We start from the raw sequence: 26,526 nt of genomic DNA, 5'->3' as shown, positions 1-26,526 counted from the left end.
TCCCAAACTTGGAGTTGATGGAGAAATAGGAAAAAAACACCCTCATGACGAAGCTTTTGTAACTAAGCAAAGCATCAGTGAAGAGCACGCTCCACTTTCGCCAGCTGCGATGCTCCCCTTAGAAACATTGCATCTCTTCATTCTTCAGTGCACTTGGGGCTCATCAAACTGACAGAGGGAAAATTGACTTTGTCACCTACACATGTTCAGCTGCAGTGAGTAAAAGCACTTAGAAGCTGAAATGGTCAAAGTGCAGCCTGCAGGTGACATGTGCCCCAGTTTTACAATACAGCTCAGCTAAAATGGGTGATTGGTTATAAATTGCGTACATTAGGAATTTTGAAAAATTATAGTAATCTATGGTTGTGAAAAATCCACAGTGCACAGCCTTTCATTCCTGTGATTTCTTATGTTTTGCCATTTATACTAGCAACTCCTTTTGTTACCACTGTTTCTAAGGCTGTGGTGACGTCAACATGTGTAATAAAGATGTTGCTATATGACATGACACATATAGGACACGCATACATATGTGTATGTTTGTGTAGTGGGCCAATTTGACTCAAAGCACTTTGGACATGACACATTTTTTTTTAATCCAAGCCAGAACCTTGCTTCAGAAATCTGAGGCGTTGTATAACTCTGGATTGATTTACATGGGGGAATGAATGAAAGAGATGCACAGTTATTTTAAATATATATATAACCACTTCAATTGAATTTGATGAAATTTCAGCGCATACTTGGAATGAAGCCTTGCAAATTTCAGACCGGTGTGTGTGTGTGTGTGTGTGTGTACAAATAACTCTTTATAAAGTTTTTGAGGATGGGAAATTGCATTTGCTTATTCCCACCCACACTGTGTTTTGGGGAACATTTGTATGAAAATAATATCCATCATAGAGATGTCTCCAAGTAACCTGCTGCATTTCAAGATGATAGGTGCAGAGGCTAGTTACAATGAACAAAAAACAGTGGAGGCTTTGTTTTTGTTTTTTGGTAAGTTCACAACTGCTGCTTAGTTCCAAAAGCAATGTGGTTGGATGTAAAAAAGGAGAGCCCTGGTAAAGTTGTTTCCTACTTGAACAGAGTTGCCCACAAAATTACACTACACTCCTCTTCTTCTTCCTCCTTGTCAGTCCTTTTCCTTTTGAAGGGGAAATGCAACAATATCTTTGTTGTGATTGAAGAAGAAATTCTTCCTTGACTTAAACAGGTGTAGAGTCAATAAATGATACTAGATTAAACAAATGACAACTGGTCTGATGGGCATTCCAAAAGCTTCAGAACTGGAGAATAATTATTTCTCTCCCCTTTTCCTGTACAGCTCCAATATTCCTCCAATTTTTCCAGAGGGTAATCCTCTCTGAACAGTCAGATTTTGTCATATGGAGTTGCAGTGGGAGAGGGGAGATGAGCCAAGATCTCTCTCGGCAGAGAGATCTTGTACCAGCTGAGCTCCAAGTGGAGAAAGATTCCTCTACCCAACTTCAGACAGTCCCTCCCCACTCTAGCCCACTGAAGAGGGGTAAAGCCTGAAGGAGGTTTTGAGGGAGGTTCAGGGGCTTCAGTGAGAAGAGACGAGAAATCTGTTTTTACAAACAACTTTGCATGCTTATATGTTGCAAGTTCAAACAAGATTCTGTCAAGAAACAGTACATAACAGATAACTTTCTCAACTAAATGCAATGATTGTTCTGACACTGCTGTAACAGGCCATGTGAACATTAGTGGCTTAGAACAAATCTGCTCCACTTCCCAGTGGGGAGCAGTTGCGGTGGACCGCGTGGCCACCCACTCCCACCGGGGGTGGGGGACTTTGTCCCCCGTTGCCTGGGGGATCCCGGCCACGTTAGAGCCACTGGCTGGGGGGGGGGGCATGGCCAGGGCCTTTTAAACTGAGGAGAGAGCCAGAGGACAAGGTTGGTCACCTTGGTTGTCTGAGGGGCCTGGTAGGAATTTTTCCACTTGGCAAATTGGCACTGGCCACTTGGTTTTCGCCTACCTCGCAGCAATTGTCACAACTTTGTTAGGGTTGCGGTTAGGCATTGTTTGACCTTGTGTGGGGGAGGGGAGGTGTGGCCATCACTTGCCCCTCCATGCTTAAGGGTATTCCATTAAGTGAATCCGGGGGTGTTGATCTAGTCTGAAGCCCAGCTGGGGGGCTAAGGCCTTGACACGACCCCGACGGGAACACCAGGGGGAGCTTGATTTGGTTCGCATCGACAGGGCTCCCCCAACCGGTGGCTTATCCTTACCGGACTTCCTGCACAATGGACAGGAGTCAGATATAGTCAGGTCCAATCAATGCCTAAGCCAGTACTGCTCACATTCTGTAATTTCAATAAAGTTGTGGCCAAAATTTGCCCAATAACAAAAACCTAATATCTGTGTCCTTGTGTGAGTTATTTCCAATGAGGGGGTGGTTGCGGGGTCTCGACACGCAAAGTGAGGTTGTCCCCCCCCCACTTTCACTTGCTGTACACACTAGAGAGGGGGCTTTGGTGTCTTTGTCTGATGTGCAGTACCTGCTTTGTTTCCCTGTACATGCAATAATATCCTCTTGCCTATTCATGGAAGCTGTTCTCTGCGCAGGTGCAACGGCTGTCTGAACTGTATGCATAACTGCAGCTTACGTTTGCACATCAGATGGAAGCCAGTTAGAGGGGGAACACATCACACAGGATACAGGATACATATGTATTCTGGTGAATGTCCTGTGCACTCAACTTCAAACAGCTGCAGTGGAGCCAGAGTAAATGGTGATGTGTACACAGACACAGACCCACACCAGAACTATTCTAAAGGAACATGTCTCTATGGGAAGACTTGTAAGGATTGGATCACTATCCTTACAGGAACGGAATCAAACAAGATGATGGCAGGGAAACAGATTGTTCTTTCTTCGTTTTGCAGGGCTGACTGCGCCCCTCTGAGTAAAGAAGAGTTAAGGTGCATTCAAACAATTAACCATATTGGCAAATTAAAGAGATCATTTTTAAGCTCAAATAAAGAAATATCCTATCAGGATAGACTTTTGTCCCAAGTCAAAAGGCACATGCAAGCAGCCAATTGACCTTTAATTCTTGCTGAGCAAAGAATGTTTTCCTTTTGCAGACACTAATTGTCCCCCAGTCTTGCCAGAGATTTTTCAAGAGTGAACTGCTCCATCAACAAAATTTAGGTCTAAAGGAAGCTGGCTTCTGCCAATGATTCTAGAGGGAGTATTGTCTCGCGGATGCAAGATGACACTGACCTATTGCATTTCATCACATAAGTTACATGGCAGTCATGTGACAGTGTGGAGCAGAGGGAAACTAATGCCAGCACCCATGGGAAGAGGGTTACGTGTTCATTTACATGTCTTTGTTGTCCATTTTGTATGACTTTATGAAAACCCATAAAACACATTCAGAAATGAAAAGAAACCCAGACCAATGCCAGCACTCTTCCATCAGCAAGGATGGAAATCTCTAAGAAGTCAGTAGAGGCACAAGGGCTCTAAAAGTACTCAGGGTTAAAAATATATTGATATTTTTAAAAGATTGTGGCGTCGTTGTTCTTTTAAAAAATAGAGTTTGCAGTTCTCTTCAAGAACTATGGACCTGCCACTTAGCCTAACCAAAAAAAGCATTTTTTCCTATTTTTTTCTCTTATGAATAAGAACTCTCTCTCTCCCCCCCCCCTCTCCTTCTCCCTCTCTCAATATATATTTATATATTTCAGATTATGAAAGCAGGACTGTCTTCAGAAGTTAATCAGCAATGCAGATTTCCCTTCTAATTCAGATCTTAATTGTTACATTTAGTGAAAACCAATGAGAACTATTTTTATTTTATTTACTCATTTATTTGGCTCCAATATGTAAGAAGTGGGCATCTGCTTCAGACAAAGCCTGAACTGAAAACTGATGTGGATTTTTTAAAGAGCAATTTGGGCTTTGTGTGACGTGAAACAGAGCTGGTTCAGAGTTAACTGTACTGCTCCCAGAACCTCAGATCTGCCTTGGAGAGTCAGAAAATGTAGATAAGCAGTCTCTGAGTGCAAAATAATTTCCTTACTTTTGTTATTTTTAATGGCTTTTATATCTTATGGTGACTGTTTCAGGGTTTTGGCTATTTTTGTGGAGTTCCATGATGGATTTTTTTTTGGGGGGGGGGGATTTTGTGGAAAAGAAAACTACTGTTCTAATAAATGGGCTGAGAATCCTCTTCATGAGAGTTGAAACTATCACCACTCATTTTAAAAAAAGAGATACACCTAGCAAGTTGGGTTATAGCAGTGATCTCCTTACAAGGCCTCCAGAAATCTTGAAAGTGTGAAACAGAATCCTAGAAAAACAATGTCTGAGCATTTGAAGGTATATACAGTTTGTTCTCTTTAAGTAGTGCCACTCTGTTGCTCAAAATACATTACGAAGACCAAATAGAGCAGATGGCTCTTTGAGCCCTGAGGACTAAGCTTTGCAGAGGGATAATAACAAAGGGAGCCCTATGTTCATTTTGACATTCACCACTGGATTTATGGAGGTCTAGTCTAGAGCTTTGTCATTCCACTTCATAAATGTGGTCAAGGCTCTTGTGGGAACAACTTAATTAGACCTTTTTCATTGCCTAATTCCTAGAAGCACAGAACTATGCTCAACTGGGCTTGATGGTAACAAGAATCCCCATTGATTTTGTGCTCCAAAAAGTGGAGACGAATTTGTTACCATGGTATTCTAAGATGCCTCCAAAATCCACAGCCCCTGTCAGCTGAATGGGCTCCCAGCAGCACATCCGAATTGCCATTGTGCAAGCAACAAAACAGTGATCACAGATTTTCCCGCAAATACTATAATCAATAGGAACATCCCTTGCCTTTTAATATGCACTGAACAACTTCATTTGTAAGCTTATTACAACTTCAGTGAGAGACGCTGTTAGACTGATCATTAGGTGTCTGTGAAAATAACAGAAGAAACTAGGATACGTTCAAAAATAAGCTCTCTCTCTTTTAATTTCAGGACCATTAAAAAAAATTACTTTTAAAGAACATTCGTACTTATTTTACTGCTGCAGTTGATGTGGAAGTAACTGGAACAAGGTAAAAGCTGAGATTCAAAATTAGGAAAAGCAGGATGTGTGCATGCAGAAAATGACATGTTCTAAAAGCATCAAATTAGATTGATTAAGACTAATAATAATAATTTATTATTTAAACCCCACCCATCTGGCTGGGTTTCCCCAGCCACTCTGGGCGGCTCCCAACAGAATTTTAAGAACATGATAAAACACCAAACATTAAAAACTTCCCTAAACAGGGCTGCCTTCAGATGTCTTTTAAAAATCAGATAGTTGTTTATTTCCTTGATGGGAGGGCGTTCCACAGGGTGGGTGCCACTACCAAGAAGGCCTTCTGCCTGGTTCCCCGTAACCCTGCTTCTCACAGTGAGCTGTCAATTTTTCCCTTTTCTTGCGAGGAATCCTATTCAGAATAAGGGAATTTCCCTTTAAAAAAAGGAAACGTTGACAGCTATGCCGCCAGAAGACCCTCGGAGGAGGACCTCAGTGTCCGGGCTGAATGATGGGGGTGGAGATGCACAAAGGGCATATATGCTGAGTTTGCCCCCCCCCCCTGTTATCTAATTAGGTAGCTGGAAAAAAAAATCCTTTCAGAAATCAATTTTGGGTAATGGGAGTATGCAAGAACTCCTACACAGGGATGACATCTAGATAAACGGGACTTGTCTAGTAACTTCCATTTTCTTTTTTACTGAAAATTTCTAAAATAGCTCTGAACTTCAGTCCTGGTTATCAGGGTATTTCCCACATTGGCTATAGCTGGGAATATCTGCAGTAAATCCTGCTGCTGGAAGTTATACCCTTCTAATTCATACCAGCTGACTAGAATCAATTTCAGTTGACTTTTTAAGACCTCAGTCACCTCCTTTTCATTGTGGAGAAGGTTAAGAGGCCTGTTTACATTGACATTGATTCTGCCATGCTTGAATGTAAACAACCATAATTGTGTCTCTCATTTTGTTCAGATACTATTGATCACTTTCTGTATTGTTTGTGACCAGTCCCTCATGATTCAAAGGGTTATTTGTAAATCTATCACCCTTTTTATATTCATAGTAAAAATAAAGAACCATCTTGTTATGAATCCTTTCTCAAGCATTTGGCAATGAGTAATTTATTTGAGTGTGTACTTTGAATCATTTCCAAACGTAAGCTCCGTAGACATGTATGCATTAAGTTCTCTTCAGTTCCTTGGGACTTATGTCTGTGTAATTAAGTGCAGGATATCAGCCTTGAAGCACAAACTGTATCTATTCCTTCTTTCCCCAGTGCTATATACTCTCTCATCTAATTTTAGATTGCACACTCCACTTCATAAATGCAGTCAAGGCAGTTGCAAAATCAGCTTAATGAGCCACCCCGTTTTATTCCTTTGATGATAACTTTCTTACCTTCTGTCGGTAAGCTGCAATATGTATACATGCTGGACGCTGATTTTAGCATCCATTAGATGCTAAAATAAATACATAGTTGTTATACTGTTTTTATTACTGTGCAGTTAGTGGTGGGACTGTTTCTAAATAACCATTGCAGTAACACTGTAAATTTGCAATATTACAGCTAATAATATTTATTACAACTGAAATTCTGTCTGTGCCAGTCTTGTTATCCTCCTCATAGTTGCTGTGTTGCATTTCAGTTAACCTTGCCTCTGAGAGGGTGTTAACATGCCTACTCAGGTTCATTTGTGTCCGAACCCGATTCCGCATCCCAATTGCTGCTCCTTTAGGAACAACTGATGTTTGAGAAATTATTCTGGTATTATGGGAGCCACTTCCCTCTGCTGTCCCCAGCTCTGTTCTCACTGGAGGGTGGACTACTATTAGTCCAGAAGAGCTGGTTTAGAAAACTAGTACCTCAGCCAACTTAACAGGAGCTAGTGTGTATCACTTAGAACCAGTGGTCTAGATCAGCAGAAGCTGTGGTCCTCCAGTTGTTGCTGCACTACAGCTCCTATAATCCCTAACCATTTTCCATGCTGGCTGGGGTTGGTGGGAATTGGAGTCTAACAACATCCGGAGAGTCACAAGTTCCTCATCCATGGTCTCAGTATTTGAGTGCCACAATAACTTTTGAAGGAAGGAAAGGCAGAGGAAAAACTTCAGGTTTTAACCAAGAAAAGGGAGTTTATTAGGAAAGGGACAAAAGAAACAGCAATGCTTGGAACTATCAATAAAATCTTCAGCCTAGGTCATTGGCTGTTAAATGATCTATGGCCTTTTAAATGTGTCAGGGGGTGTTACTGTTTTCTTGTTGTTATGTTATGCATTTTGTATTTCTATGTTGTAAACTGCCGTATGATCTTTGAATGAAGGGTGGTATATAAATTTAATAAATAATAGAAAATTATTATGTTAAGATGATGTGTTATAGCTACTGAAATTATTTGGGATAAGCTCCAGGCCTTAACACACAGTCCTGGCCATTCTAGTCCCCTTCTTCATTAGCTGCCTAGAATGAAAAGACAGAGAATCCTTTTATAAATACTTGATGCACGGAGAATATTATTTTTGTTTTGTTTTAAAGACTTAAAAGTGTATTAGCTCACCCATTAACCAACCCAATACTAAAGTACTGTCTCCATCTCTCTTGGCAATCTCTACTGCTTTTTGGATAACAATTGCAAATGCATATAAATCTGCTTAATTTTTAAGTGTCCCGTCATTACTAATTTACCTGGCATCCACCATAGTGATGCCAATTTCAGAAAACATTTATTGATTTTTATATGCAATGCATTCAGTGCTTTTGTTGGTGGCCCAGGTTGTGTCCTACTCCACTCCAAAAAGTCTTTGTGCAGTTAGAATCTTGCATTTCCTCTTTCATCATCATTATTATTATTATTATTATTATTATTATTATTATTATTATTATTGTCATAAGAATTGGCTGGTCCAAGAAATCCCCCCCACCCCCACCCCAGTCTTCTGCAGCTATGTTGATGTTAATGGAAAAACTTCGTTGGAAAGGTTAACTTGAAAAAATCCTGACATCAGAAAATGAACTGGGGAATGCTGTTATGAAGTACTTTCCAATAAGCAATACATGGGTTTTTAGAGTGATCTTTAATTATCAGTTTTGACTTCAGGCCTCCAAAAATTCAGAATTAGGATTCAGGCCCTGATTCTCATTAATGAAATAGCATTCTGGCATTTCCAGGAATACATTAGGAACTGTTTGAAGCTGTATGGTAATGTGATATTTCTAGTCAGCATAAAGTGTCTTCCATATAGATACATAACAGATCCCTGGCCTCTGAGTGACAACAAAATCAAAGCCAAGAATGTTTGGTTAGCTTGGCAAGAGTATCACTTTTCATCTTTGGAATTAATTTGAGTTTGGAAAACTGAGCTGCTATTAATAATAATTCTATACATAAAGAAATTAACATCTTCCTATTGGAGAGGGACACTCGGAGCACATTCCAAAGACGGAAGGGGGAAAAAAACTTTTGAGAGTCTTTGGCTTTCCCACATTTTGTTTGGCAATTCTTCTGGGTTGCAAAAACTGCTTTTTGCAATTCCAACTCACAGCCTCACAAATGACTCCAAGGAATGTTCAGCATATTAAGAGCAGAACTCATCAGTTACTAGTTAGCGTACAAAATTTCCCTGTGGAGTGCTGATGTTGTTGCCAAGGCAGCTAAGCATATGAGGATAACTTTGTATTGATTTGTTCTAGTTGTATAAATGCTAATAGTCTCATGCTAACTGTAGAGACACAGTGAAGCCTTGTATTTTTTCTGGTTGTGGGGAGGATAATAGTGTCCCCCGTTTCCCCAGAGGTTTTGGGTTGTGTTTTTTTTATAAAATGACAAAGATGTTGGACTCTAATGCTATATCAGTTTATATAAACATAAGAAGACCCTGCCACATCAGTCCAGTGTTCCAAGCCCAATGACTTGCTTCCAGTAGTGGGCCTCTAGATGTTCTGGGAAGTCTAGAAGTGGGACTGGGACATGAAGGCCATTGCTGTCCCAATGTTTGTCTCCGGACTCTGGTATTCCATCTCATAAACCATATGAGGAACAGCTAAAGCTTTTTTGTGTTTCATGTTTTATAAGCGATAGCATGATGGTAATGTTCTGAATAAGAGCATGAAAGCTAAATGGAAGACTTGGGTGTTTTTTAAGGGTGTGTTGTAATGGGTAACCCATTATAATTTAATCGGAATTGTTTGCATAGATGCAATTGTTTTCATATATAACCTTTTTATATATGAAGCTTTTTTGTATATGGTTTGTAATTGTCTAGTGAAATCACTTTGAGAGGTTTCATAGGAAGCGATTCATAAATTAAACAAACAAACAAATAATGGGCATTTCAGGCAGATACATTTGTGGCTCTGTAGCTTGTTTTTTCACTTTAAAACAATTTCTTCTCTCCTTCAGAGTCCGTATGTTCTGTAACATATCAGATAGCTCATTAAAATATTGAAACAAGTGCTTTGTGGAATGCAAGGTTACTGCAGTTGAAAGTTGGGGAAGACTGTTGCCTGCTTTGAAGAGACATCAGAAGTTGCATCCAACATTAGTCCTACTCAGAGGTGACCCATTGAAATCAATTAACATGCCCAACATAGTTTCAATGTGTCTGAGTAGGACTTAGTTGGACTTTTCATACCAAGTGTGCAGCAAGAGTACTTTAACATGAAACCTGCTAACTAGGCTTTGGGAAAGAGGTGAGAGGACTCTAGGACCTTGTCAGAGCCCTCACACCTCCTTCTCAAAGCCCAATGCCTTACTTACCTGGCTTTGGGAGGGCAGCGTGAGGGCTAGGGGAGGGGTGTAAAAAGCTACCAAAAAGCCCTTGATTTCTGCAATCTTTCCTTTGGGACTCTGCCTTTTCTAATGAAAGAAGAAAAACAAGAACCTTATGAAGTTAAAATATGCTGGGCACATCCAGGAGGGAAGAACTGGAGAGAGCTAATTTTGCTTAGAACCATGTGCAAAGCTGGTGGGTTGTTTAATATTAACAAGGAGCTGGTGGGGTTAGTATTTTAAGGTTTCAATGTGCTCCTAGGGACCTTGCAAAGAAAGCTATGCTGAGCAGTTAAACGCAATCAGCCATTGCAATAAGTTCCCTTGGCTTCTACATTACAAGCCAAATAAGTTGTTCCTGGCAAATGGGCCCTCTGTTGCAGGAACATTAGCATTTTAATGCAACTAAAGAGAAGTTGGATTGACTGTAATTTAGTATATAGATCCCTGACCTTATGCAGTCCCTTCCCCAGTGTTCTTTGGGGACCAACTGCAGTTACACAGTTCACTTTGGAATCTAATTGAATTTACACACAGTAATATAGTCTTGTCACAGCAATTTTGTAGTGTAGTCACTACAAAAGTCCTGCTCAATTACTTTATAGGTGTACAAAAACTACAATTACAGTGGTGCCTCGCAAGACGAAAAGAATCCGTTCTGTGATTCTCTACGTCTAGCGGTTTTTTCGTCTTGCGAAGCAAGCCCATTGACGGATTAGCGGATTAGCGCTATTCTGCTGATCGGGTCAGCTGATAAGCGGCTTAGCGGCTTAGAAAAAGGGGGGGAGGAAAAAACCCCCGCAGGAACTCGCAAGGCATTGTCGTCTTGCGAAGCAAGCCCATAGGAAATTCGTTTTGCGAAGCACCTCCAAAACGGAAAACCCTTTCGTCTAGCGGGTTTTCCGTCTTGCGAGGCATTCGTCTTGCGGGGCACCACTGTAAAAAGCTACATAACGTGTAGAACTGGCAACCTTCTCAGAGCTCTGAGTTGTATCAATTGGCTCAGTGCGCTTCTTAATAACAGTTGCTGGGAATTGCACATGGGCAGAAGGCCGTTGCGCTCATGTTCTCCTTGCAGGCTTCCCACAGACGTATGTTTCACTACTGTGAGAATCGGAGGATGGACTACACAGACCATTGGCCTAATCCAGCTGATTCTTCTTATTTTACCCTTCAGAATAGCAAAGGAAGCAATGCCTTGAGCAGGGAGAATTGCCAAAAAATAACTCCCCTGTCCATTCCACTGAAAGAAGCTTCAGATGGATTGGAAAACCTCTGAAAACACCTAGAACCATTCAGGGACATAGTACGCTGCAGGTTCAGGGGAAACTGTCCTTGCCCACAAAGTATAATTTCCCAAATCACCCCAGCTCTTCCTCTCCTCCTCCAAAACAAATCTGCCTTCTAAATTACATTGGGGTGGGGAGATTCTTTTTCTGAAAGACAGTCACAACATGGCCTACTTGGTGGCAAGGAAGTGGAGAGCTGTATGCACACCACTGCTCTAGAGGCTAAGATTTTAAATTATTTGTAAAAGATAATTTGTGTGAGAGCAGGAAACCATCAGTGCAGGCACTGGAAACAAGCTGGGAACAGGAGGCAGCTGTTTGGAATGTAAAAAAGAATCATCACCCTGATCTTTGATTCACCCTGTTTAGCAACTTCCCCTCTGAAAGAGATTAAATGAAACTTTGCCTACGTCCTTGCTTAGCAAGGACAAGGCTTTTGATAAGACTTTACATCAGAAAGACACATTTTCAAAGACAAGGCCAATGCCTAGAGCCAAAGAGTCATCGCACAGAAACAGGCAAAAGCCTCAGTTCCTTCACACTTGTGTTTGTTAATTCAAATGCACACTTTTTAAAAAAATGCATATCTGCCTATCTCCCATTCCCACCACCCTTCTCAGTAACACCCCTCCCCACCTTCTCACTATATAGAAGGATCTGGCAACTTCTGTTTCAGTGTATCTGAAGAAGTGTGCATGCACACGAAAGCTCATACCAAGAACTAACTTAGTTGGTCTTTAAGGTGCTACTGGAAGGAATTTTTTTATTTTAAAAAAATGCAATTTAAATTGGTTGGTATCAGTTGGCTATGATCCAAATTGCAGGTAGCTATATTGTCAGACATACTGACAACATTTGTAAAAGAGTGAACAAGGGAGGCTGAAGATTGTCTTTGGACCCTTCCAAAGGCATCCATGATAAATAGGTTTTGCAACCCAATGATCCCAGCAAACCAACACTGTGAAAAGCCCCACCCGGCAGCAGCTGGTGTTTGGATTGCAGGTCAAATATTTATTGATGCTATTGTTGTTGTTGTTGTTACCAAATAGCTGTTTCTGTAATTACAAAAGTAGTTTGGGGGATTTAGGTTTAAAGACAGCTTGAGAGAGGGTCTGAAGGAGTAAGAGGAGGTCAAATGCTGGTTCAGAGCCAAGAGAGGGAATGTCACTGGGGTTAATAGTTGTGGGGGAGGCCTGATCACCTTGGCATCTCCTGCAGCATCTTGTGTTTCCACTTGAGATTGTAATTAAGGAAAGCAACAGAGTTGACAATTAGGAAAAGTAGTTTGGTTCGTTTTCTTGTTCCCCTTAATGACTAAATCATAGTTCTTCGTTTAAAAAGAAGTCAATCCTTTTGGGAAAAGTTTCTCCTCAGCTTGATCCTCAGAGAGAGAGTAATTGATCTTGTGCACCATCATCAGATGATTCCTGTCATCTCCTCAGCTGACACAGCACCTGCTGCTTGGTGCAGCACTGAAGTTTCTTCCTCTCAGAAGTGCAGTAAATCCTTCAAAATATTGTGAGCTAAGAGAAAACATTTTTTTCACTCCCACATGCACCTCTGAGTACTGGTAGCGATATAATTATAGGCACTTTCTCTCTCACACAGCAGGAACAAGAATCCTATCAGTCTCTTTATATCCCTAATAGTAGGTTTATGTGAAGCAGTTACATCTCTGCTGGAAAAAATTAACCTATTTTTTAAACAGCACCTTTTTCTGTGCTTGTGATGTTGCAGTAAATGAAACTTGATTCAGCCAATTAAACAATGAAAAAGTCTTGAGTTACTGGTATGTAAACAAAAGGAGATTAGTGAGGTGGGCCACTCCTTTACTGAGAATATCTCCTTAGAATCATAGAATTGGAAGGGATCCCAAGGGTCACCTAGTCCAACCCCCTGCAGTAATCTCAACTAAAGCATCCATGACAGACGGCCTCTGGTGGGAGTGTTCCACTGTCGAACAGCTCTTACCATCACAAAGTTCTTCCTGTTGTTCAGTTGGAATCTCCTTTCTTGTAACTTGAAGCCATTAACAAGCCCTAGCAATCCTCAACAAGCCCTACTACAGCTGATGGGAGTTGTAGAAGACCAAAGTCAGGATGGGTTTGTTTTTCTATTTTATCTGCATGACTTCCTTCAATGCTATATCATAAATAGCTTGTGCAGTCTGCATTTACCCCTTGAATAGGAAATATTCTCCTTCTAGGGTTGTTGTTAAAGTTAGTGTCTTTTTAGAGAAGCATTTTACAATATACTTCACGTTGGCTGTTTTGTTGCCATTTTTCTTAACACTGGGTCTGTGTATGCAGAATATTTTATTCTGGAATCCATGGAGACTTGAGTACTACTTTTTCTACACCTGTTGTATTTTTTTGCCTCTGAAAAGTGATACTTGAGAAACTTCCATAAAGGAAAGCTCTTTGAAGGTTCATTCTGCAATACAGTACAGTCATACCTCAGGATAAATGTGCTTCAGGTTGAGCGTTTTCAGGTTACACTCCGCGGCGACCTGGAATTAACGGAGCGCGTTACTTCTGGGTTTCGCCACATGCGCAGACGCTCAAAATGACAACACGCGCATGCGCAGTAGTGGCGAATCGTGACCCGCAGTCGCGGGTTACACTCTACTCAGGATGTGAACAGGGCTCTGGAACGGATCCTGTTCGCATCCAGAGGTACCACTGTACACCATACTGTGTCCATTTGAAATTGGAGGAAAAGAGATGTAGGTGGTTCTGGCAATGAGGGAGGTGGCCGGGTTGTATCCACACAAATAATGTTGGTGGGCATATACCGAGATCACAATCACACTTCTTCGTTTGTTGGGGGCATGTGCAAGGAGGAAAAGGTGTGGAAACGTAATCAAGGGGAGAGTTTAACTACACCCAAATTGGTGGGCAGCAGGATTTAAAACCAGTCTATATTGAAAGCAGCATGTTGAGGATTGAGTATGAATGATTCTGGATTGAGGGAAGCGACATTTTTGTGCTATAGATAGGTATGCGGCTTTATAGAAAAGAATAAAACGGGCAGAGAAGTGACTTTTGACATCAACTGTTATTCACGAAGCATCAAAAATGCATTTTAAGAAATTAATTCAACCTAAAACAAGCCAACACAGCCAGTGTTCTTGAAAGGAGGGAGTGTGGACACATAGGAACTGTGATTGCTTTTATCCAAACATCAAATATTCAGTCTCTGTTACCCCTCCCTGCACCCCATCCTACAGATCAACCTTTCAGATGCTGATATAGGACTCAATCATGGTTTCCAGATAGTTTTAAGCTTATAAAGCATCTAGGACAGAAAAACGTGGATGTTTTCAGACATAATGAGATAGGATCACAAATTGTCTTAATAGATTGTTTGCAGTCAAGCAGTGCAGATTTAGAACAATCACATAGTAAAAAGGTAAATTAATAATAATTGGTATATGATTAGTTTTATGATTATGTCATTAATGGAACCACTCCAAGCAATGCCTAAGTAATTTACGTTTTGCAAATTTAGTTGAAAACTACAGTAAGTATAGTCGGTTAGATGAGACAAACGAAAGTGAAAATGTAATTATTATAAAACATGCATGATTATATGCTTCTCTATTCTTGTATAGCTTCCATTCATTTCTGGTGAATTGTGCTTGTTTTATAGTGTTTGCTACATGTAGAGTTTCTAATATTTAGCATGTTTTACAATTTATTGGCACAGCCCATTTCAGATACATGAAGTTCTCAAGCATTTTAATAGTGTGTTCATAGCACAAATTCCTGGTAGACTACAACTTGTATTTGTAAAGCTATTTATGTCTCTTTCAATTTCCGAGTAAATGGGTAGGTTCTTGCGAAATGTCAAAATGTGGCTTGGGATGTATGTCAGAAGGAACGTGAACCAACCCAAAGGTTGATGAGCCGGGTTATGAGGAATAGGATGCTTCAGTGGGTGCTAAAAGCTTTTCATTAGTGCTAATGTACACCAAATTAAGCATGCAATTAGACTAAGTGTATTCATCAGGGTGGTGTGTTTTAATAAATGGTTTATTTAATGTGATTGTGTTTTATTGACTTGTGCATTAATTGAATATTTCTTTCTTATAGGACAAGCTTGGCCAATAAAATATACATGGGACATATAAAACATTAAAGGTCAAAAGAAGCATTCCAAGAGCTGAATAGGTGAGAGTTTTGAATTGTCAAAGAGTATTTTCTTATTTCCTCCCCTAACAGTAAGCGAACTGTTTCCCGTTAAGCAAGTATCCCCACAAAAGCCATAATTCCTACAGGAGCATTATGAGGAAAACAGTGTACAGATGTGTTGCTTTCCAAGCATTTTGCTGTCATCAACATGTTATCCAGTGGTGGGTTAGAAAGTCCTGTGTCCCCCCCCCTCATGTGGAATTTGTTAATTTTGTTCAAACAAGAATGTTAGTCTCAAAGGGCCATCAGAATTAGCAGCCTGAGAAATGGTGAAGGTCTCATGATTCTAACACACATCTATCTGACAAACTTGACTTTAATCATGAAGCAATACCTTCTTAATGTTGTACCATAGACCATTGCTGTGAAGTAGATGAAATACAATTTCCTGCTGTATCAAATGATCAGACTTTTTTTTATCATGTTATGTCTCCTAAGACCCACTTTAACCTAACGGATATACAGTGGTGCCCCGCAAGACGAATGCCTCGCAAGACGAAAAACTCGCTAGACGAAAGAGTTTTCCGTTTTTTGAGTCGTTCCGCAAGACGAATTTCCCTGTGGGCTTGCTTCGCTAGACGAAACGTCTTGCGAGTTCTTGCGAGTTTGTTTCCTTTTTCTTAAAGCCGCTAAGCCATTAATAGCTGCTAAGTCGCTAATAGCCGCTAAGCCGCTAATAGCCGCTAAGCCGCTAATAGCCGTGCTTCGCAAGACGAAAAAACCGCAAGACGAAGAGACTCGCGGAACGGATTAATTTCGTCTTGCGAGGCACCACTGTAATGATAAAGAAGGAAAATGTTTTCCATCGTACCTTGTGATGCATTTGCATAGTCTTCATAGGAATGTCACGCTCCTGTGTTGAAAGAGGGAGCCTCTTCATTTTCCCCCTGCTGTATATTTCTGCAGAATAGAAGTCATAACATCTTGCATGGAGTTGGGGTGAACAATATCTAAATTGGTCTTTATATTCAGTAGCAGCTCTGGGTAGTGTGGACGCAGAGATCAAAACTGCTTTCTGGGACCCTTTCTCCTACACCTAGTGCAGTGTGAGCTCAAGGCAGTATCTGGCCCATCAATATCCAATTTCTCCAAAAAGTTTAAACTTCAGTGGAGAAAATATTTGGAGTATTGCATTCATGACATGTCATAAGCACAACCACAGAGGCCTAGTTAAAATCATGGGAATAGGGTAGGGTGCAAGTGGGTTGAAATTGATTACATCTGGGGATTATGTTTGCAGGATGCTTCTGCAAATAAAATATGTGTGAATTGCCTCCATCCGTCTCCCTGAAGACCTAATTAACTGCCTGACTTTGGGAAGGACAAGAAAGCATGCTTTGATCCCACTTCAATTGGTGTAAAATCAGTCTAATTCAAATGACCATTGTTACATCAAGCCATAGTCTTCAGTTATTTTCTACTGAAAAAAACAACTTTCATTAGTGTCCAGCTACAGGTACAGAAAACATAATAGATCCTCAGGGGTGTTTTTTTTGGGGGGGGCTAAAGCAAAGACCTGTTTTGCTTTGCCTAGGCAAAGGAGTGGTGGTGTAGAGATCACCTGAGCCTGGTCATGTGGTGAGAAACATTACCATAGTTCAGGTCCAGCAACTAGACTAGCTGGACCTGAACTATGAATATCAATTTTACCATTTATGCTCTCCCTAATTAGCTCGAATCAATCTATGTAAAGTATATTGATGACATAGCTTTATAGCAGTTAACTCAGGGATTTAATAACTGATTTGAAAAGTTAAGAGGGGCCTGGGTGTGGGTAAAGGAGAGAGAAAGGAGTACACATTGCACACTGTCGGTTTGCACAAATATGAAAACCTCAATACTTATCCCTTGAAACATGTATACATTATTTTGGCATCTTGTCATGGAGAGGACTTCCTATGTCTGCTTTGGTAAATCTACAGGACCTTTGTGTCGCTGTTGCTTACTGAACCTTCTCAAAATACCATCGTTGTTTAATGAGGGGGAAATACAGTAGACCATTTTTACCTTTTATTTCATAGCAGTGTAAGGTTTGGCTGCTATCTTACTTGGCAGAACTGTTCCCTGTGTAAAGCCAGGTGGATCTGAGACCCTCCTGTGGCAGCTTACTGAGAGCCAAAAAGCAGCACCAGCTCTTGGGGGCCTGATGCTTTAGGCAAACTGGAAAACATCCACCTGTCATAGCTCTGTCAGCAAACAGTTTGGATGCCTTAGGCAACTTCCTGGTTTAGTGAATCTCAGTGGTCCTCACAAGTCTGAGTAACACAGTTCCACCTCTGGGAAATATTTAATCTGCTGCAGCAAAAACAACAAAAGAGTTTTGTGGCAACTTAAATTCTACTTATTGTGGCATAATAAGCATTGGTCTAAAACCCACTTTATCAGATACAGTCAGAAAGAGCCATATCCCTTTGGTTTTCTTCTTTCCACCAGCTTTCCTTCATGCCTACAGTAACGATGTTCTGCTTCAAACTAAGCTCTCCATCTCCCCAACATTTCATATTAGGTTGTTCTATAAAGATTACGTTTGATTTCAAATTGACTTTAGGTTAAAATAATAATAACAACAACAAAGATTTTATTGGCATCAACAGAAATCACAAACTTGGATGGCTTTAGAGAGGATTTAACAAATTCATGGAAGATGTTATGAATGGCTACTGGCATGCCTCTGAATACTAGATTGTGCTGTGAAACAACAGCAGGAGAAGACTATTGGTTTCAAGCCCTGCTTGTGGGATTCTAGGTGGCAAAACTGCTTAACAGCTATTGCTTGGACAACCACATTCACTGCTGTTTCTGTATACATTATTCAAAACAGCCTTTACCCAACCTTGGTTCCCCAGATGTTGTTGAACCACAGTTCCCATCAGCCCCAGTCAGCATGGCCAATAGTTGGGGATGATGGGAAATATAATCCAGTATCATCTGAGGTAAAGCAATTTTGATGGGGCTGCCTTATTAAAGAATTAATCAATTAATTATTAGTTTAATTAAATCTAAACATATGTACATATTAATTAAAAAGCTACAATGGGTTTTTTTGTTTTTGATGAATCAAAGCATGTTGCAGAATGCATGATCTTGTAAGAGGCTCTCAATCCTGAACATTGGAAATGAGGAATGTCTCTTCACAGTGTTGTAGTGGGTGCCTCTTCAGTCTGTTGGCTTTAACAGTGCATTCCTAAACGTCAGCGTTCTCTCACTTTCCCCCTCTCCCCATGGTTCTTGAAAATACTTCCGGCTTCATTCTCTCAACACTTTATTAAAGCTTCTGTTCCTCCAAGTCTATAATGATGACCCATTCTATTGGGAGTCACAAAGGATGCTCTTGAGGCTTGTGAGAGTGGAGACATACAGCAGCATCTGTCTCCATTCCTCTTCCTTGCCCCTGAAGCCTTCACACACAAGGAATAGTTTGCTCTCCATAAAAAAAAAACCTTTGTTGTTTTTCCACATGCAGTCGAGGTGGATTTCCGTAATGCATGTAGTAAAAAAATTCTCTAGTGTAGCAAAGAAGTATCACTGTCTTTTCCCCTACAGCATGCAGAGACCAACACAATTCGTGGCTCCCTGCCACTTTCTTCCCAGCAAAGACATATTCTTTCTGGAATGGGAAAAGGGTGTTTGTGTTTGTGAGCAGCTGTGGTGCTGTGTTCACCTGTCTGCTTCCAAAATCCCTGGTCTCTCCCTGCTCTGTTTCTTACCCCCCCCCCAACCCCCAATGCATGCACACAAACACACAAGGGTCAAGTCTAATTTTCAAACTAGCTAGATGCTGTGCATCAAACAGAATACTCTGTGGAGCTGTAACTGTTTACCTGCGGCTTCCTCCACCTACCCACCACTGTGCTTCTTCCCATGCAGTGAGCACTTCTGCCTGCCAAAGGCTTCATCAAGAAGCATAACTAAAGCAGATCAGTTACCATGGTCACACTGGGAAGAGCTGTAGTACTGATATACAGCAGCTCCAAATTCTTTGGATTAGGAAAAATAACGAGAGTGAAAGGAAAGGATTTATCACTCAGCCTGTGAAAAATTCTCTGCAACCCCTTAGACAATTTGTTTATTTGCTTTTAGCAGGATTGGATGTATTTTTCTATCACAGCATGCAAAATTTTGGAGTTACAAAGAGCTGGAGTGCCCAAGAGCCACTTTTCCAGATTTGGGCACACTTTACCAAGCCCAATGGACACTTGTTTTTTGTTTTGTTTATAAATTGATCTCCCATATTTCCAAATCTTCCAACAAAACAAAAGCAAAAAGTAGCTTTAAATAAGAGATTTTACTTTCTTGGGCTCCATGATCACTGCAGATGGTGACAGCAGTCACAAAATTAAAAGACGCCTGCTCCTTGGGAGAAAGGCGATGGCAAACCTAGACAGCATCTTAAAAAGCAGAGACACCACCTTGCCAACAAAGGTCCGTATAGTTAAAGCCATGGTTTTCCCAGTAGTGATGTATGGAAGTGAGAGCTGGACCATCAAGAAGGCTGATCGCCGAAGAATTGATGCTTTTGAATTATGGTGCTGGAGGAGACTCTTGAGAGTCCCATGGACTGCAAGAAGATCAAACCTATCCATTCTTAAGGAAATCAGCCCTGAGTGCTCACTGGAAGGACAGATTGTGAAGCTGAGGCTCCAATAATTTGGCCACCTCATGAAAAGAGAAGACTCCCTGGAAAAGACCCTGATGCTGGGAAAGATGGAGGGCACAAGGAGAAGGGGATGACAGAGGACCAGATGGTTGGACAGTGTTCTCGAAGCTACAAACATGAGTCTGACCAAACTGCGGGAGGCAGTGGAAGACAGGAGTGCCTGGCGTGCTCTGATCCATGGGGTCACGAAGAGTCGGATACGACAAAATGACTAAACAACAACAGCTTTAAATAACAACCTCTTAACAAAAAAGACATAATGCTGAAGATGAGGAACACTACAAAACCACATGGAAGGGACAAGCTTTGGTTTTTTAAAAAACAACAACAAGAATTGTGAAGATTTGAACCTTATTTGGGTGTCTTATCAATTATCTTGGGATAACTGCAGTAAAAACCCCTCTTCTTGCTGTAGAGGTTCTCATTTCACATAGAATGAGCACATGAAAAAGAGTTTCCCTAGTTGCAAATGTGTGCTTTAGAGTACCGTTCTATCCCACCTAATTTTCCATAGAAAGTAAGAATGGCTAACAAATCAGAAGGAAAACAGTATACAGCAGAACACTCCCCAAATTAAGCCCACTCACAAAATCAAAATAGAACTAAGAACATAGAATGGTACCAAACAGCAATAAAAATAAATGCAAAGCTAAGCTAGCAAAAATAATAGTCATCCAAAGAGCCTTTTAAAGAGCCACATCTTTATGAACCACCTCACTCACTTCACTTAACAAGGTATTTGATAGGGTGGGTACCATAACAGAAAAAGCCCTAGTCCCAGCAGGGCCTCAGATAATGGATGGAGCATGCAGAGAGGAACATACAGAAAAAGAAAGTCATTAGGGTACCCTGGTGCCAAGCCAGTAAGTTGTGTTAAAGGTTAACACCAGCGCCTTGACTTGAGCCAGGAAACTAATTGACAACCAGTGCAGATCACATAGCACCAGTGTGATGGAATCAAATTGTGTTACATTCCAATTTGCAGGCTTTCTAGACTTTTCTGGTCTTGCACATTTGGAATATTTCACAACACTTTAGGTCTTAAAGAATTGCTTTTTAAATAAAACAATGTTTTAAAAAGCCCCGCATCATCTGCTGCTGATGCTATCATGCTGCTCTCAGAAAGCTGCTGTGCTGTGGTGGTTAAGAATCAGAATTATTAGTTAGAACTTGGGAGTCCTTTGTTCAAATGTCAATTCAATTGCCTGTTCATTAGCTGGCCTTAGGCAAGCTTACCATCTCCCCTGCCATCTGTAATATGGGAATACAGCACTAGTTTATCTTACAGGGTTGTAAGTTAGAATTTATTACATTCTTTGACACTTTGGAAAATGGCTGTTAGGTATAAATCTGGCAAATATTTCCTTGCATCCGTAGCTGTTTTAAATGGTTCCATGTACATTGAACTAATACATATGCAAGGATTTCCACCCCTAGCCCAGGGGTATAAATTTTTAGGTTATCAATTTCCCCCCAGTATTGGTCATCCCAAGGAATGTAAATGGGAAGTTACACTCTAACGTGCCTTTTTGCTTGGAGTGAGCAGGAAGCTTTCTATTAAAATCAGGTTTTCGATTGTCGTTCTTTAGGTGGGCACTATTCCTTCCTAGGTGTTTTGTAAGTTGGCAGAGACTGATTTTAGGTGCCAGAGGAAGAACATGTGGTAGTTTCTCAGCATTTGTTCATGTAAACAAATCTACACACTTCTCTCATAACACCGTAGAATGTTGCATTATGATCTGCTTGTGTGACGGAGACCTGGGTGCGCGAAGGGGCAACAGTTACCTTACGAGAGATGGCGCCCCCGGGTTTCTCCGTCCTCCACCAGTCGCGGACTGTGGGCCGGGGGGGAGGGGTGGCATTATTAATCCGGGAAGATTGTCCTTTCAGGGCTCTACCATCGCCATCGATCCCCGGCATTGAATGTGTTGGCCTAGTGTGGGGCTCCGAGGAGAGCTTGGCTGTCTGGCTGGTGTACCGGCCACCTAGCGCACCAGCAGCCACCCTGTCAGGCCTATTGGAGGCGGTGGCCGGCTGGGCCTTGGAGTTCCCTAACCTATTGGTACTGGGGGACTTCAACATCCATGCTGATGCCACTCCCTCCTCACAGGCTCTGGACCTGGTGTCTTCCATGGCGACACTAGGGCTCTCCCAGTTTGTTTCGGGCCCCACGCATCAAGCAGGCCACACGCTGGATTTGATCTTTGGCGTAGGTATAGATGTGATCATGTCTCCTTCGATGAAGGTGCCATGGTCTGATCACTACGCTCTGAAAGCCAGGATTGACTTTCTGCCCCCACCCTGCTTAGGTGGCAAGCCAATTTGGGCTCGCCCGCGGAGGCTGATGGACCCTGATAGATTCCGTCAGGCCTTGCGGGACCTTGCTCCCCCTGGCGACTCATTGACTGAGCTTGTTGAGGGCTGGAATATCCAGCTCCTGGCAGCCATCGATGAGATCGCACCTAAGCGCCTTCTGCGACCCCGCAAAAACCGGGCTCCCTGGTTTACCGAGGAGCTCCGGAAAATGAAGCGGGACCTCAGACGGCTAGAGCGAGTATGGCGGGGTGCCCGTGACGGAGCCTCAAGAACATCTTATAGGGCTTTTATGAAAACCTACGAGATGGCGGTGAAGGCTGCTAAGAAGTCATACTTCTCGGCCTCCATTGCATCCGCTAGCTCTCGCCCAGCGCAATTATTTAGTATAATCAGGTCTTTAACGTCCCTTGTGGGACAGCCAAATTTAAATAACAATTTGACACTTAGCTGTGAGGCATTTGCGAGCTTTTTTGCGGAGAAGGTCTTGTTGCTCCGCCATGACCTCCCTGCCAATTTGGATACAATAAAGGAACTGGAGGCCCCTCGACTGTCCTCGGGTCCAGTATTGGACCACTTCGACCGGATATCCCCAGCCGATGTGGACAGACTCCTCCGAGCTGGAAAGCCCACCACCTGTCCTCTCGACCCGTGCCCGTCTTGGCTGATTAGAGCGTGTCCAGACGAGGTGCGGGCCCTCCTGGGGGATATCATCAATTTGTCCCTTGGCACGGGGACATTCCCAGGGGAACTGAAGGAGGCAGTGGTGCGCCCGCTCTTAAAGAAAACATCATTAGATCCTTTAGATCTATCCAATTACCGCCCGGTTTCGAATCTTCCGTTCCTGGGTAAGGTGATTGAGAGAGCGGTTGCCGAACAGCTTGGTGGGTTTCTGGATGAAACATCGGCTTTGGATCCATTCCAGTCCGGCTTCCGCACTGGTCATGGGACCGAGACGGCTCTGGTCGCCCTAACAGATGATCTTCGTAGACAGCTGGATCGAGGCGGGTCGGGGCTGCTGATTCTTCTAGATCTATCAGCAGCTTTCGACATGGTCGATCACGAACTTCTGGACCACCGCCTTGCCGACGTGGGGATCCAGGGCACAGTCCTTCAATGGCTGCGCTCGTTTCTCTCTGGTCGGGGACAGAGGGTGGCGCTTGGGGGGGAATTGTCATCGCGCCACTCCTTGGTGTGTGGAGTACCTCAGGGTGCGATACTCTCCCCGATGCTTTTCAACATCTTTATGCGCCCCCTCGCCCAGCTTGTTCGGAGTTTGGGACTGGGTTGCCATCAGTATGCCGATGACACCCAACTCTATCTGTTGATGGATGGCCATCCTGACTCGGCCCCAGACACACTGACCAGATGTTTGGAAGCTGTGGCTGGATGGTTACGTGGGAGCCGGTTGAAGCTAAATCCTTCGAAGACAGAGGTCCTGTGGCTAGGGCGGGGCGATATGGGATTGGGGGGGCAACTCCCATCTCTTGCGGGGGCGCAATTAGTGCCAGCACCGTCTGTTAAGAGTTTGGGTGTAATCTTCGACGCCTCCCTTTCCATGGAGGCGCAGATTGCAGCTATAACAAAGGCGGCATTTTTCCATCTCCGCCAAGCTAAGCAGTTGGCTCCTTACCTCTCTCGCCCTGACCTAGCCACTGTGATCCACGCGACGGTCACCTCCAGATTGGATTATTGTAACTCGCTCTACGTGGGGCTGCCCTTGAGACTGACCCAGAAACTCCAGCGGGTGCAGAATGCCGCGGCGAGACTCCTTATGGGGTCTTCGCTGCGAGATCACATTCATCCGGTGCTACACCAGCTGCACTGGCTCCCGGTGGAGTACAGGATCAGATTTAAGGTGCTGGTTTTAACCTTTAAAGCCCTATACGGCCTAGGACCCTCGTACCTACGGGACCGCCTCTCCTGGTATGCCCCACAGAGAAACTTACGGTCTTCAAATAAAAACATCTTGAAGGTCCCAGGCCACAGAGAAGTTAGGCTGGCCTCAACTAGAGCCAGGGCCTTTTCGGCTGTGGCTCCGATCTGGTGGAACACTCTGTCACAAGAGACCAGGGCCCTGCGGGACTTGACATCTTTCCGCAGGGCCTGCAAGACAGAGTTGTTCCGCCAGGCCTTTGGCCAGGGCACAGCCTGACTCCCTCCTTCGGCAATCTTCGCGGAGCTCTGGCCCAATGGTTGCCAGTGGCCTGAATTAATTAATTTTACAATGAATGATTTTAGAGTGTTGTTTATGTTATACTTTTATACTGTTTTATTGTTGTTAGCCGCCCTGAGCCCGGCTTCGGCTGGGGAGGGCGGGATATAAATAAAATTTATTATTATTATTATTATTATATCCCCCTAGGGGATATCATCAATTTGTCCCTTGGTACAGGGACATTCCCAGGGGAACTGAAGGAGGCAGTGGTGCGCCCACTCTTAAAGAAAACATCATTAGATCCCTTAGATCTAACCAATTACCGCCTGGTTTTGAATCTTCCGTTCCTGGGTAAGGTGATTGAGAGAGCGGTTGCTGAACAGCTTGGTGGGTTTCTGGATGAAACATTGGCTCTGGATCCATTCCAGTCCGGCTTCCGTGCTGGTCATGGGACCGAGACGGCTCTGGTTGCCCTAACAGATGAACTTCATAGACAGCTGGATCAAGGCGGGTCGGGGCTGCTGATTCTTCTAAATCTGTCAGCAGCTTTCGACATGGTCGATCACAAACTCCTGGACCACCGCCTTGCCGACGTGGGGATCCAGGGCACAGTCCTTCAGTGGCTGCGCTCGTTTCTCTCTTGTCGGGGACAGAGGGTGGCGCTTGGGGGGAATTTGTCATCGCGCCACTCCTTGGTGTGTGGAGTACCTCAGGGTGCAATACTCTCCCCGATGCTTTTCAACATCTTTATGCGCCCCCTCGCCCAGCTTGTCCGGAGTTTGGGGCTGGGTTGCCATCAGTATGCTGATGACACCCAACTCTATCTGCTGATGGATGGCCATCCTGACTCGGCCCCAGACACACTGACCAGATGTTTGGAAGCTGTGGCTGGATGGTTACGTGGGAGCTGGTTGAAGCTAAATCCTTCAAAGACAGAGGTCCTGTGGCTGGGACGGGACAATATGGGATTGGGGGGGCAACTCCCATCTCTTGCGGGGGCGCAATTAGTGCCAGCACCGTCAGTTAAGAGCTTGGGTGTAATCTTCAACACCTCCCTTTCCATGGAGGCGCAGATTACAGCTATAACAAAGGCGACTTTTTTTCATCTCCGCCAAGCTAAGCAGTTGGCTCCTCACCTCTCTTGCTCTGACCTAGCCACTGTGATCCACGTGACGGTCACCTCCAGACTGGATTATTGTAACTCACTCTACGTGGGGCTGCCCTTGAGACTGACCCAGAAACTCCAGCGGGTGCAGAATGCTGCAGCAAGACTCCTTACGGGGTCCTCGCTGCGAGATCACATTCACCCGGTGCTATACCAGCTGCACTGGCTCCCGGTGGAGTACAGGATCAGGTTTAAGGTGCTGGTTTTAACCTTTAAAGCCCTATACGGCCTAGGACCCTCGTACCTACGGGACCGCCTCTCCTGGTATGTCCCACAGAGAAACTTATGGTCTTCAAATAAAAACATCTTGAAGGTCCCAGGCCACAGAGAGGTTAGGCTGGCCTCAACTAGAGCCAGGGCTTTTTTGGCTGTGGCCCCGATCTGGTGGAACACTCTGTCACAAGAGACTAGGGCCCTGCGGGACTTGACATCTTTCCGCAGGGCCTGCAAGACAGAGCTGTTCCACCAGGCCTTTGGTCAGGGCACAGCCTGACTCCCTCCTTCGGCAATCTTTGCGGAGCTGTGGCCCAATCGTTGCCAGTGGTTTGATTTGAATTAATTTTATAATGAATGATTTTAGAGTGTTGTGTTGTACTGTTTTATTGTTGTTAGCCGCCCTGAGCCCGGCTTCGGCTGGGGAGGGTGGGATATTATTATTATTATTATTATTATTATTATTATTATTATATTTTGGAAATTTGTCCATTGGCTATGCATTTGGACGACTCTTAAGGTATCATAAGCAAATTTTGCATGATGGTTCCTGAGATCAATGAGTAAGTGTTTGGATAAAATTGGATGCCATTTTGAATCAAGGTGGCAAACTGAACCTTTCAAATGCAAAAAGAAAAAAAAAAGTTTCTTAGAATTCCCGAACAACGCCAAGTATGAGGCTGCCAGTACTAACTAAAGATTGAACTTTCTCCTCA

General features: G+C 43.0%; 1 protein-coding gene across 3 annotated transcripts in view; it reads left to right on the top strand.

The window, feature by feature from the left end:
* TSPAN18 (tetraspanin 18) overlaps positions 1 to 26,526 on the top strand; it is a 176,980-nt gene that overhangs the window by 112,903 nt on the left and 37,551 nt on the right. For all 3 annotated transcript variants that reach the window (XM_083465664.1, XM_083465666.1, XM_083465665.1), the window contains one exon: positions 15,206 to 15,283. The gene's annotated coding sequence lies outside the window, so the exon portion shown is untranslated. The remainder of the gene's footprint in view (positions 1 to 15,205; positions 15,284 to 26,526) is intronic.

Source organism: Podarcis liolepis (genome assembly GCF_965112155.1).
Source record: "Podarcis liolepis genome assembly, chromosome: 1".
In the NCBI taxonomy this organism is placed as follows: Eukaryota; Metazoa; Chordata; class Lepidosauria; order Squamata; family Lacertidae; genus Podarcis; species Podarcis liolepis.
The sequence above is the reverse complement of the archived record's forward strand: the minus strand, read 5'-3'. Positions and strand labels throughout refer to the sequence as shown.